The following is a 13,531-nucleotide window of genomic DNA, read 5'->3' on the forward strand; positions in this document are numbered from 1 at the left end:
TGGAGACCATTAAATATCAGCTGTTGCCTGAGGGCAGGGCCAGGGACAAGTCAGTGAGGTCAGAGGGTTGTTAGGGCAGGAAACTATCTGTATGGTGGTCCTATAATGACTTCAGAATACACCACATTAACAGTGAGCCCTAATATAAGTTATGAACTGTAGGTGAGAGTGTGTCAATGTGGCCTTATCTGCTGCAACCTGTGGACCACTCTGCAGTGATGCTGATCGCTCAGGAAGCCCTGGGGAATGTGGCAGCTCTGCTCTTTTTGCTATTTTTCCAGAACAGAAGACTCTGGAAAACCCATCTATTTAAATAATAACAACAACACACCGGAATCCCAACACTTGGGAGGTGGAGGCCAGAAGAAAGCTGAAGATCGTCTTCAGCTACACAGTGAGCTCAAGGCCAGCCTGTGCTAGAGAACCAGTCAATGACAATCATGGCTCAGGAGTAGGAGTCCCTCTGGATTTTCTCCTTTAGGGCCCTATCTGGTCTCTGCCACCAGGGAATTGGGGTGGGAATGGCCACTGGGGGAGAGTTAAGGAAGTGAGAGAGACTCTGGTGGGCTCCCAGCACTAAGGCAGGAGTGCAGGGCCCATCTTTTTCCCTCCTGTCTCCCACAGTTTCCTGGAGGAGGCTCAAAGATCCCCAGCCGTTGGCCCTCTTCTCCTCAGCTTCCTGTTTGGGTTCCAGAGAGACGGTTTGGCCGTTTCTGCAGCTGAACAGAGCCAGTTGGCCTGATGGTGGGCGGCGGCGTTCGGGAGGGAGTGGATTGGGGGGCTGCTAGTGTGGCAAGCATGGAAACAAACCCCATGAGTTCTGAACTCCTCAGCCCTGCAGCCTTCGACTGGTGGGTTGGTTGGCACCTGGCTCCCTGAGGGATATGTCTGAGCTAGGCAATTGAGGCCTGGGACATCACCTCCCTCTGTGGGCAGACTTTCCTGCTGGCCACTTATCTAACCTAGCCCCAGCTTGGACAGCAGTAGGCTCTCTGTGCCACCCGCACACACAACCCCCCCCCATCCCTGACCATTTACCTCAGCCTTGATGTCCCCTCCCATTCATAGACTGGATCCCAACTCCAGGCCTTATGACAGGCTCCAGCGGTAGACAGCACTACCTACCCTGAAGGAGTCTTGAGTTAAGGTTGGAGGCAGAGTCTTGGTGCGAAGTACCTACTTCAGAGAGCAGAGAGGGGCACTCAGTGTCAGACACAAATGTCCTATAGTCAGAATTTCGAAGGTGAATAGAGTTACTTAGAAAAGAGGGTAAGGATATTTCAATAGCAAAGGCCCGTGGGGAGGCAAGTACCTGGCATGAGCAGGGATGTAGTTAAAGAAGCAACCAGACAGTGGGCCGTGGTGGCGCACACTTTTGATTCCAGCACTCGGGAGGCAGAGGCAGGCAGATCTCTGAGTTCGAGGCCAGCATGGTCTACAGAGCAAGTTCCAGGACTGCCAAGTATATACAGAAAACTCTGTCTCAAACTACGCCCCTCCAAAAAAAAAAAAAAAAAAGAAGAAGAAGAAGAAGAAGAAGCAACTGGAAGAAAAAACCCCAAGGCCAGTAGTTAGGACTGCATTTGCTCATTCCAACTTGTCTCCTGTCCCCAGAGAGTGGTCCAGCAGCCCAAGGCCTCCCTCTGTTCCCTGGGATCTATGGGATCAGAGCCCCTGCAGGCCTGGATTCCCTTGCCAATCTGTGGTCAGCTTCCACAGTCAAGTGTTAGTGGAGAGAGGCTGAAGTAATTATCCAGACTGGGGTGGGGGGGGGGGGTGTGTGCGCACACAGACCATTCACATGGTCCCTGGAGACAGCACTCAACCTGGAGCCATGGAAGATGGACAGACAGGCAGCCAAGGCCCAAGGTTCCTCCAACCCAGGCTAAACGCTGCTGTTTCTCCCTCATTCCCCACTGACCCACTGAATCAATGTCCTGTTCATTTCTGTTCCTGCATCATCTCAGGCCCAGGTCCTGTCATGGGGCCAATGCCTTCATGTCCCCGGGACTCACTAATCTGTTACTTCTTTTAGGGAAATGGGGAACTTTCAACGAAGCCTGTGTGTGTAAATGTACACAAAAGTCAGGTTGAACATCTCTGATAAAACAAACGCCACTGCCAGGCGGTGGTGGTGCTTGACTTTGATCCCAGCACTTGGGAGGGAGAAGTAGGCGGATCTCTGTGAATTCAAGGCCAACCTGGTCTACAAAGTGAGTTCCAGCCAGGACTATTAAACAGAGAAACCCTGTCTCAAAAAGACAAAAAACAAAAACAAACAAACAAAACAAAAAAAGAAAGCCCAACCCCCCCCCCAAAAAAAAAAAAAAAAAAAAACAAGGACACCCTCAGGTATTGCGAACCTCACTGCTTGGCCTGAGCCACCTGGACTTGGTAGAAGTGAGTGGGGGAGGAGGTAAATGAGTGAGGTAGAGGTAGGGTAGGAACCCCGTTTATAGCGGACACATATTTCCTGAGCTCTGGGAAACCTTGGGGTCACTGCCAAGGTTAAGGTAGGTAGGATGCTGGAGACCAGGGATGTGCTGCTTTACCTTCCTTACCTCTAGCAGCAGGACTTCTGAGGCCTTAGCCTGGGGGGAGTTCTGTTCCCCCAGACAATGGCTTTGTTGCTGCCCCCAGAGGCAGCTTTCATTGAATCTCTATCATTCTAATAAAACTCAAGATTCAAAGGCTAGTTGAAAACCTGTAAGCTCAGAGTTAGAGTAGCAACTGGCTAACTTTCTCTCTTAGTTGGCGTCCCCAGAAGCCTCTCTCCTTCCACACCACCCCAACTAAAACCCCACACTAAACCTGGTGGTGGTGGTGGTGCACGCCTTTAATCCCAGGACTCAGGAGGTGGAGGCAGGCGGATCTCTGTGAGTTTGAGACCAGCCTGGTCTACAGAGCGAGTTCCAGGACAGGTTCCAGTGCTACACAGAGAAATCCTGTCTCAAAAAAACCCCCAAATAATAATAATAATAATAAAATCACCACACTAAGCTCCTCCTTGCTACTTCCTGTCAACTAGTTGATAACTCTGCCTCTCTGAACCCAGATTAAATTTATTTAATAAATGCAAATGCAGCCCATCTTTGCCTAGTTAAACAAGTATTCCACAACATATATTCCTCTCCCGGAGCAGAGAGGAGCAACTGGAAGCTGCAAGGATAAACTGGGAGTAGAGTTGGGGTGTCTGAGACAAAAGACTGTGACCCCAAAAGGAGGGCCCATCCATGCTAACTGGAAACCTCTCCAATTCCATCACTGCTTAGAGTGACTCGGGTAGGGTTGGGGCCACTGAGGCGTTCCCCACTGCATTGTTGGTCCTGAGCTGCCGTGCTCTTCTTGTAGGAAGGAGACCAAAGGTTCTTTTTGTTTGTTTGTTTGTTTTTGTTTTGTTTTTCAAAAACAGGGTTTCCCTGTAGTCCTGGAACCTGCTATAGACCAGTCAGGCCTCAAACTCAAGAAATCCACCTGTCTCTGCCTCCCGAGTGCTGAGATTAAAGGTGTGTGCCACCACTGCCCCGCTCAAAGGTCCTTTTAAAGATGTGTTGTTTTCATTGTTAATTGTGCGCACTGGTGTGTGTGTACGTGCCTGCATGCGTGCATAGAGGCCAGAGGTGTTGTGTAACCTCATCTCCGCAGAGCTACGGGCAGCTGTGAGCCTACCTGAGCGTGAGTGCTGGAAACCAAACTCAGATCCTCTGGATTAGTAGGGCCCCTTAAACTGCTGAGCCTCTTAACCCACTGAGCCCCAGGGTCCTTTCAGAAGCTTCTGTGAGGAGTTAATGAAGGGTCTGAAAGTCACGAACCTTTCTGCCAAGGAAGTTGGGACCTCCATCTGCAGTCCCCGGGTCTCCACATGGCCTCTCCTGGAACCACATGCTTGGCACTGAGGCCAGGAGCACAATCGCTGGAGAGCTGGTATCTTCCACACAAGGGTGGTCTAGGAAACGAGAGCCTGGGAATAGTCAAGTCTGGTTGTAGCAGCTGTGAGAGAAACAGGTCCTCCGTATTTGAAATGTCCTACAGATTTCTAGTCTGACAGACCAGCCTCTGCTCCTTACTGGCTGGGCCTGCTTCAGTCACCCCAGCTTCAAAGGAGTTTGAACGTCAATAACTAGGTTTGTAGCATAGGGCAGTTCACCAAGATGTTGGGGCAGGTGGTTGAGACTGTGTGGTTCCTTTTGGGTTCCCCAGGGAGCAGAAGTAAGAGCTAATTAGGACTTGAATAAGAAGGCAGTTTTCTAGAAAAAGACTGAGTGCACCCACCCTCTCCTGCAGTTCCTGCTGCCAGGAAGCTGAGCCATGGACTGGCCTCGGGTTCAGGGGTTCTTGCTCCTAACTGTGGAGGGTCCCAGGACCACTCAGTTGAACTTCAGAGGACCATTCTGACAGATGTGGCTTCCTGGAGCTGAGCAGCCCTGAGTCTCTCAGATCTGAAAACCTGGAGAATGAGACCTACAGCGCTGATCTGAACTGATCTGAGCGAGCCCTGACCTGATCTGAAGGGCTTCCTGGAGGCGACCACCCAGGTCCTAACTTCCAGAAGAAAGGTCAAGAAGGGCTTTCCTGCGATTCTTCAGTGAAATACACGTCCAGTTGCTATAGGCTGGGGTTGCTGAGGCCTGGGAAGTGGAGCGTCCTCGAGATCAGAGGGGTCAAGAGGAGATAAGAATGCTGATAAGCAAGGTCCCCCACACAGGAATTTAAGCCACTGATCATCCCCTCCCAGGAACAAGTAGCAGCTGGCGCTTCTTCCAGAAAGCCAATAGGAGTGCCTGGGGTGTTACTATGGAGCTGTAGGGTGTAAACAGGGTGCAGAGAGAGAGAGCATGGGATGGCCAGGGACCAAAGGCAAGTCCAGGGCCCCAGATGGGGTACCTAGGGAGGAGGTGGCCAGGCACAGGGGCTTAGAGGCCCAGAGCGGGGCTGGCCCACAGCTGGGGCAGGTATTTTTAGGTAGGCTCAGGTACAGACTGAGACATTACGCCACAGACCGACAGGTGGTTAATGTTTAATCCCCTCTTTAATCATTAACTCTCTGGCTGGCTGGGGAGGACAGGGCTGTTGTCAAATCAGTAACCACAGGCCAGGGGAACAATGTCCACAGATTTCTTTGCCCCTCCTAGCTAGGCTGGGGGTGTTGGCTGGGTGGGAGTCACCCATGGTCCTAGGGTTCCTGGTGTGGCTCTTTCTATGGTAATTAAGGGTTTGGAGACCCTGGATCTTCTAACCCAGGGGCTCTTTCGGTGGCCAGTGATCAGGAGTGATATCCATTCAGGCAAGAGGGTTCCAAAGCTGCTATCTCCTTCCAGGCCCTGAGACTATGGGCAAGTCACACAGCCTCCCCGGCCTCAGTTCCTTCATCTTCACAGTGAGGAAATGTACTCGTAGCTTGAAGGATTGTCATGAGATTTGAATGAGATGTGAGTATATAAGGAAGTACTTTCTAGACGGAAGACTGAGATAGCAAGCTGGTTAGAGACAGTATCAGCTATGAAAGGGCAGTCACTGTGAAAGGCGCAGAGTTGAAAGCAGATCCGTGAGGGCAGAGTCATAAAAGGCGCAAGGATGAAAGAAGAAAGATAGCGATGTTATTTCCATTCAGATGGTGGCCTGCTCTGTGGAGCTGATTTTAATTCGGGTAATCAAATGGTTATTAACAAGTCTGTTTGCTCAGGTCCCAAACTGGGCTGCAGGGTTAATGTGAAGGAAAAACAAAACAAAACAAAACAGCTAACCTTTCCCGCCCTAGGAGGTGGGGTGGGGGCAAGCAAAGGTGACCAGGTTTCCAAGGCTGAACCAGAACAAGAGAGGCAGTGTTTGTAAGGACAGTCAACAGGTCAGGGCCATAGGGTCAGCAGGGTTGGTACGTGGGGAGATGGACAGTGTAGGCTGAGGGTCAGAGCCGGCTTCAGAGCCCAATCAGTGAAGAGAGAGGGTCCTGGGAGACGAGTGGGAATTATATGCCTCCTGATAGGTGCTGGGACACAGAGTCCCCAGACACACCCTGTTGCAATCAGCTAGTCCCCACACAGGTACACACAGCAGTGGGCACAGGACGTAGCAGCACAGCCAGGATGGGCAGGAGTCTCTTTTACCCAGCCCTGAGGACTGTGTAATTCCTGAGCCTGATAGGGGTTGCAGGGAGGTCCTTAGCGTGGCACAAAGACTCAGAACACTCCTAGATGGGAAAGGGTGAGCCAAGCCTTGGAAGGGAGGCAGATGGGGCTCCTTGGAGGAGGTGGGTATAAAACTGGTCTTTAAGAAGGGGGGGTGGGCTCTGGGGGTTCCTGTAGCTTCCCAGACCTTAAGCCCTCAGCCCTGTTCTGACCACACCCCAAGCTCAGTTCTGGCCCAGATTCACAGAGGCAAAAAGAAGCCAGAGACACCTAAGAAATCAGGTTAAGGATCAAAAGAAACAGAATTCTGCCCTTCCCTGCGCCCCTCCTAGCAAGGCTCTGCAGGCTGTGTGTGTGTGGAGGGGGCATGGTGGAGTGGGGGCGGGAGGGCTACTTGGAGCTATCTGTGAAGCTTGTCTCACGAAGGATCCTTTGCAGGAAGTCAGGCCTTATGTGGGCTCCCTGCTCAGAGGATTCTTGTCCAGTGTGGACAAGACAGGGAATAAGGAACTGAAGAGATGGCTCAGCAGTTAAGAGCACTGACTGCTGACTGCTCTTCCAGAGGACCTGGGTTCAATTCCCAAAACCCACATGGCCGCTCACATCTATCTGCAACTCCAGTTCCAGGGGACTAAACACCCACCATGGCAAAACATCAATGCTTATAAAATAAAATTAAATAAATTTAAAAAAAAAAAACAGGAATAAAAGGGCATAGTGACCCAGGGAGAGGCCCAAAGGGAACGGCAGATGCCACCAGGCAGGCTATTGCTATCTAAGAGTTCACACTGAATGCTGAGTCCAGAGCCTAAATCCTGCCTGTCCATTTCCAGCTGTAACCTTGGGCCTGACTCCTCTCTGCCTCTCTTTCTTTCTTTCTTTCTTTCTTTCTTTCTTTCTTTCTTTCTTTCTTCTTAAAAACACTTTTACTGGGGCTGGAGAGATGGCTCAGAGGTTAAGAGCATTGCCTGCTCTTCCAAAGGTCCTGAGTTCAATTCCCAGCAACCACATGGTGGCTCACAACCATCTGTAATGAGGTCTGGTGCCCTCTTCTGGCCTTCAGGCATACACGCAGACAGAATATTGTATACATAATAAATAAATATTTGAAAAAAAAAAAACACTTTTACTTATTTTATTTTATGTCTATGTGTGTTCTGTCTGCATGTATGGACATGCACCATACATGTAGTTGGTGCCCAAGTCAGAAGAGGTCCCCTGGAACTGGGGTTACAGATGGTTGTGAATCATCATGTGGGTGCTGGGAACCGGACCTGGTTTCTGCAAGAACAAGTGTTCATAAGCCCTGAATTATGCCTCCATTCCTGTGCCTTGCTAGCTGTGTAAAGGGACCAGGAATGACCTGCCATAAAGTACCAACTGCCTACCATGGCTGAGTCGTAATGAAATCCAGGGCCCAAGGACTGGGAGTGCAGTGAGTGGGAGGCCTGAAGGAGAGCATTCCTGACTGGCGCGTTCAGTGAGACTTCCTGGAGGAGGGGCCATACTCCCCGTTGGAGGGTTAGCAGGATCCCTTCAACAAGGGAGAAGGGAAGTAACCCTTCCTTGAGGAGAGACAAGCAGAGGCAGGAAGAGACAACATAAGGCTAGGGACAGGGATGGTAAGGAGATCTCTGTGGCGAACGTAGCCGTCTGAGACAGCTAGACAGAAGAAAGGGACCCAAAGCTTTGGGCTCCAATGGAGATGGGCGGCTGGTCCAGGACCAGTAGGGTTTGCATCTATGGGCTGCCAGGCTGGACCTGGAGCATGACCTCCACAAAGTTCCTCTGGCATACCCCCTGATGTCCCTTCTATGCCTCTGACCCGATGATCATAGGCCAGTCATTTCCCACTCTCTGTCTTGTCACCCGCCATGTGGGCACAGAACCCTCACCGCAGTGGTGAATGGTGGCTATGGATTACACTGGCTACTCTATGAAGGATGCATGGCCCAGGGTCAAGTGTAGAGGTACAGGGTTGGGAGAGGAGCCAGGCCAAAGCTCACCTCCTTTCTTCCCTGGGCTAGGGTGAGAGGGGGGCCCTCAGCTTATCTGTGTCCTGACAGAGCTGGAGTGGGTGAGGAGGGGGTGCTTCTCCAGCAGTCCAGATAGCATAAGGGCAATAAAGAGCACAGACCACAGCCCTGCAAAGAGGCAGGGACAGCAAGCTGTGCAAAGCTAGAGTTGTTAACACTGTCACTTCCCTGATCCTTCCCCTACCTCCTTTGACCCCTCCAGGCTCCCTGGGTGCAACCCTAGCATTCCCACCCGAAGAGGCATTTAGTGGTGCCTTTGGCCACTGTTTCAGGGAACCAATAGCAAAAGAGAACAGTCTGGAGCAATCACAAGGTAACTAACTCTCCAGGCTCTGCCTGGGGCTTTCCCACATTTCCTGGGAAATTCCGTAGGTCTACCTGTCAGGTCTTAAAGCTGAAAGACCTTCATCCAGGAAACCCTCTTCATTTGGGGCACCCAAGGAGAGGTGGTCGCTTCTGGAGTGAACAGATGAATATAGGGTGGGTGATGAAGGAAGCAGATGATGGAGGTGGGGCAGCAGATTGGGGGGGGCTCAGTGGCATCCTGTGTCTGCACTAGAGGGACAGGCTTACATATGGAGGTGACCAATAGAGCTGGATTCCCTGCCAGAGGGCCTCTGTGCCTGTGGAGGCTCGGATAGGCAGAAGATTTGCCATAGATGAGGGGGTCTGTTTCTGGCGTTCTGACAGAGACCTCTCTCCATAGGGGCTCTGTGCACCCCACTGTTGCTATTCTGGTTTGAGAGTGGCTGTATATCATATGTGTGAGCAGCTGAGCTGAGACAGCAGTTGCTCAAAATCACGGTCAGGGCACACCCCCACACTCAACCCTGCAAACATGGCCCAGAGACTCCTGGTCCCCAGCCCCTTTCCAATGGGCATCTCACTCTATGCAAAAACCCACAAGGAGACAGGCAAGGGCAGGGCTTGACTGGGGAGCAGACACCCTGAGGGAGAAGGGTTTGGGAGAGCTAGAGGGAAGAGAAAGTGGCAGTTCCTCAGACAGCTCCCGCAGGTCATGTGTTTGAGCTCTGGGATAGACACTTGTCCCTGGGCTTACAGAAGACACTTCTAGACTGAGCGCAGTCTCCCCACTCGGGACCCCGAGTTGGTTGAGTAACCAAAGCCTGTTGATGAAACTGCCTTTGGTAGTGCTGTTAATGTCAGGGTCGCCCAGTGATCCCAGCAGAGCTGATCCTTTCGTGCCTCCAGAAGCCCTGCCCCTCCACTGCCCAGCCCCACTTCCCGCCTCACACCCTAAGGCTTTTGCCTGCCTCTTCTCTATTATCTCCCTCTGCACTGGTCTGGTCCACATCTGTTCACTTCTGAGTCATCAGTACCATTCAGTTGCTGTGCTTAGCCGATGCCGTGTCTGGAAGGCTAAATGCTAGCATTTTGTTAGAGATGCGATATCCCTCACCCCAACTCAGCAGTGGCCATGAAGTTCCAGACAGTGGGGGAGGGAGGAGGGAAGCGGGGGTGTGGGGTAGTAAGAGAGAAGACCACCAAGGCATTTTGAGTGGCCCCAACTCCTGTGTGTGTCTAGCCTAACCTTCTCTCCCTCTCTCCGTTTCCAGACCCGGCCACGAGGCCAAACTGTGTGAACAAATGGTGCTGTTGGGCCAGGGGCCAAGACGGAATCACCTCAGACAGGTTGGCCAAAGGGTCTGTCCACCAACTTGCCAGGTCTGCAGGGAGTCCGGGGGAGGGATAGGCTGGGGCAGACCCAGCTCTGGCGGAGCAGTAGGCACTGAGGACAGGAGAGCCAGGCCTGCCTGGCCTTTGAAGGGCCAGCCTTCCTGAGGAGGACACTTTAAATCGCCCCCAATTAAACCATTGCCGGAAGCTTTTAACAACCCTATAGGCCTTTTAAGGACTGTCCTTTTGTTAGGCCGCCAAGCTGTTAGGCAGGGAGAGATAGAGAGATAGAGATAGAGAGAGAGAGAGAGAGAGAGAGAGAGAGAGAGAGAGAGAGAGAGAGAGAGAGAGAGGGAGGAGAGAGAGAGAATGTGCATCTTGCAGGCAAGCCCTGGCCAGGACCTCTCACTACCTCCTCTGGGCCCCAAGACCAGTGGTCTCCAACCATGAAGCACCCTTCTACACTGCTTGTTTGGGAATCAAAGACTGAGGAGCCTGCTTGGATCTGGGGCAGCCCAGGCCTTCTCTGCGTATTCCGACAGAGCATACTGCCCTGTTTCCTGAGGGCTCGGGCCTGGGAGATCTGCACTGCCACCCTTTCCAAGGGACCTCTGTGGCCCCGAAAGTGGCCTCTTTCCGGGACTTCCAGTTGTCTTGGGGCAGTAGGAGCTTCTGCTCTCCCTGTTCCCACATAGCCCGCACCCCACTTGCGCCTGCTTTAGGGGCTTCAGGTAGAGTTCTCAGGTGGTTGTCTTCTGGAAGTTCTTAAAATTTAGGACTCACCCCTTCCTTAGGAAGAGGATTCACTCTGACAAGCTGCCAGGGAAGGACTGGGGAGCCCTGTATCCTGTCATTCCTTCCTCAGCCTCCTTCCTTTCCCCAAAGCAAAACCAAGTGTAGATTTGATATTTGCTGAGTTAGACTGTGGGCCATAGGTGCCTTTTCAAGTTACTGCAGCATGTGTATATTTTAAAACAAGAACGCCGGACTGTAAACCCTCCGGCGCTAGAGGACAGCAAACAGCAAGCTTCCGTTTGGTGATTTGGTTTGACACTAGAACCCTCCATCACTGGTGTGCACATCTGTTCCCTTATTGTATCCTCAGGGAATCCTGAAGGCCATTGGACAGGCCCCTCCACTGTACAGAAAAGAAACTGAAAGAAGCCTAGGAAGGTTGTGGAACTAGCCTGAGTCTGCGGCAGGTTAGGAGGGATTCTCGGGAAGCTCCCTTCAAAGTCACCCTCTTCTCGGGTCACACAGAGCGGTCACAGACAGCACAAGGGCACATTATGCCCCTCATGGCATGTGGGTTGGTGGTACGTTCTTCATGACTGGAGGGAGCTGATGGATGCTTTGAAGGAATCCCTCTTTTCCTGAGGCCAATTTGAGCTTCTGTCTCTTGTGAGTGAAGGCTGTGCTCACCAAATGGACCCTCCCAGCTCCTGGCCTGTAACTGCTGGCTTTCTTTGCATCGGTTATTATAGCCCCCCCACCCTCCCACCCTCATCCCCCCCGGGGAGGTGTGAGATGACTCAGGACTTGTGTGGGATCCACTGGTAGTCAATGGAGAGGCCCAGACACCATCCTAATCTCTTGGGCTCTAAATTGGCCACTGTTGGGACTGGTGAGATGGCTCAGCAGTTAAGGGCACCTACTGTTCTCACACAGGGCTTAGGTCTCACACTGGAAGGCTTACAGCCACATGGTACTTCAGCTCCAGAGGATCAGATCTCTCTGGCCCTCTCAGGCACCTACACACACACACACACACACACACACACACACACACACACACACACACACACGGTATGGAAGTATATACCTTTAATCCCAGAACTGGAAAGGCAGTGGCCAGCAGATCTCTTTGAGTTTAAAAGCCAGTCTAGTCTACATAGCAAGTTCCAGAACAGTCAGGGCTACAGAGTAAGACCTTATCTCAAAAATAAAGTTTAAAAATAGGTCTTGGAACAGAAGGGATGGCTCAGCAATTGAGAGCACTGGCTGTTTTTCATAGAGGACATGGATTTGGTTCTCAACACCTACATGGTGGCTCACAATGGTCTCTAATTCTAGTTTCGGGGAGTCTGGTGTTTTCTCTTGCTTCTTAAGATACCAGGCATGTATATGGTGCAGACACACATTCTGGAGAAACACCATAAAACCAAAATGTAATAGATATAAAATAAACACCGAAGTGAGCTTTACTAACTTCCGTAGTACAGCACCACGAAGTGGCCAGCACAAGGTGGCTGAGAAGCCGGGCCGTCAGAATGACAAAGTTAGGTGGAAGAGCCACTGGGCCACTGAGAATGGAGTCAGGCGATGGTTAGGGGACACAAACACCACGATGGGACCTGTACTCAAGGCCCGAGAGTAGATGTCTGAGGGACAGAGCAGGCTGGGGTTGGGGGCGGGGGAGCCTGCTGAAGCTGACAGAGCCACTTGGCGACTCTGTAGCACCTTGTTTGTTCCCAAACGCAAGGCAAGGATTCTTCTCTTGATACTGATAAGGAAACAGATGGTTAGAGATAGGAGCTAACATGCCAGAAACTTCTAGCCCAGAGTATCAAGCCCAATTCAAACCTGCAACTCAAGCCCAAGAAATCAGCTATTTGGTTGATTCCACTAACTTGTTCCCCTTCATTTCTTAGATGGTCCTAGGGATAGACTCAGGGCCTTGGGCATGCGAGGCCAGTGCTCTCCTGTTGAGCTGTATCTCCAGCCCCCCAAATTAGCAATTTGGATCACCAATTCAGATGACCTCACCATTGGGGGGTTGCAGCCCAGCTACCCTCCCCCACCACATGATCCCCCACAGGCCCATCGTTTTGACATTTCAAAAGCTCTGGATGGAAACCCAAAGCCTCTTCAGCAATGGCCCAGGTGGGCAGCTTGCCAGCTGGACGCTGGCGCCTAGCTCACTAGAGGATTGCCCAGCACAGCTTCCATGAGAAAAGGGGTTTAGGGGCTCTGGGCAGATCCTGCTGGGAACCATCAATGCTCTCACTCAAGGGTGCTGAGGGAAGGAGCTGGGCCTGCTGGGACCTGGGGGGAACCTCCTCATCCAACCCCCACAGCTGAATATCCCTCTGATCCTGGCCTGGGGTCCTGGGTGTGTTTTATTTAACATAGGCCCCCTACACACACCTTCTTATTCACATTAACAAAAGTTACATGCAGCTCTTTAAAAAGAATGTGTCATTAAAACTGGGGGTGGTGGTGTCTACCCGTGTCTACCTGTAAACCCAGCACACGAGGAGGTGGAATCAGGAGGATTAGGAAGTAAAGGCCATTGTCCACATGAGACCTTGTCTTAAAAAAAAAAAAGGAACACATCGTTAGAGTCAAGGATGCAGAGCTCAAGGCTTGATGTGAGCAATACACACATGCTTGCATGCACGCCATACATGCAAAAAAAAATTCCATGACTGACACAGGCTTTCATAAAGATGAAGTTATTGATTTGAAGTATACCTCTAAGAAATTTACTAGTCCAACATTCCATGGACTGGGAGCCTGGGGCTTGCTGACTTGCCCCGCCCCCATCTTTGAGAGGACTGAGTTTAGTTAGAAAGTGGCTGCTCCGAGGAAACCACCTTGCTCACGTCCTCTCTCTTCTCACGCGTGCGCGCTTGGGCTTGGTCCCTTGAGGGAACAAGTGGCTGTCGCCATGAAGTGGCTGCAGGCAGAGATAACTCAGTTGCTCTGGGGTCGGGCCCTGCTGTTGTAGTC

The sequence above is a fragment of the Chionomys nivalis genome, chromosome 1, assembly GCF_950005125.1.
Source record: "Chionomys nivalis chromosome 1, mChiNiv1.1, whole genome shotgun sequence".
Lineage (NCBI taxonomy): Eukaryota > Metazoa > Chordata > Mammalia > Rodentia > Cricetidae > Chionomys > Chionomys nivalis.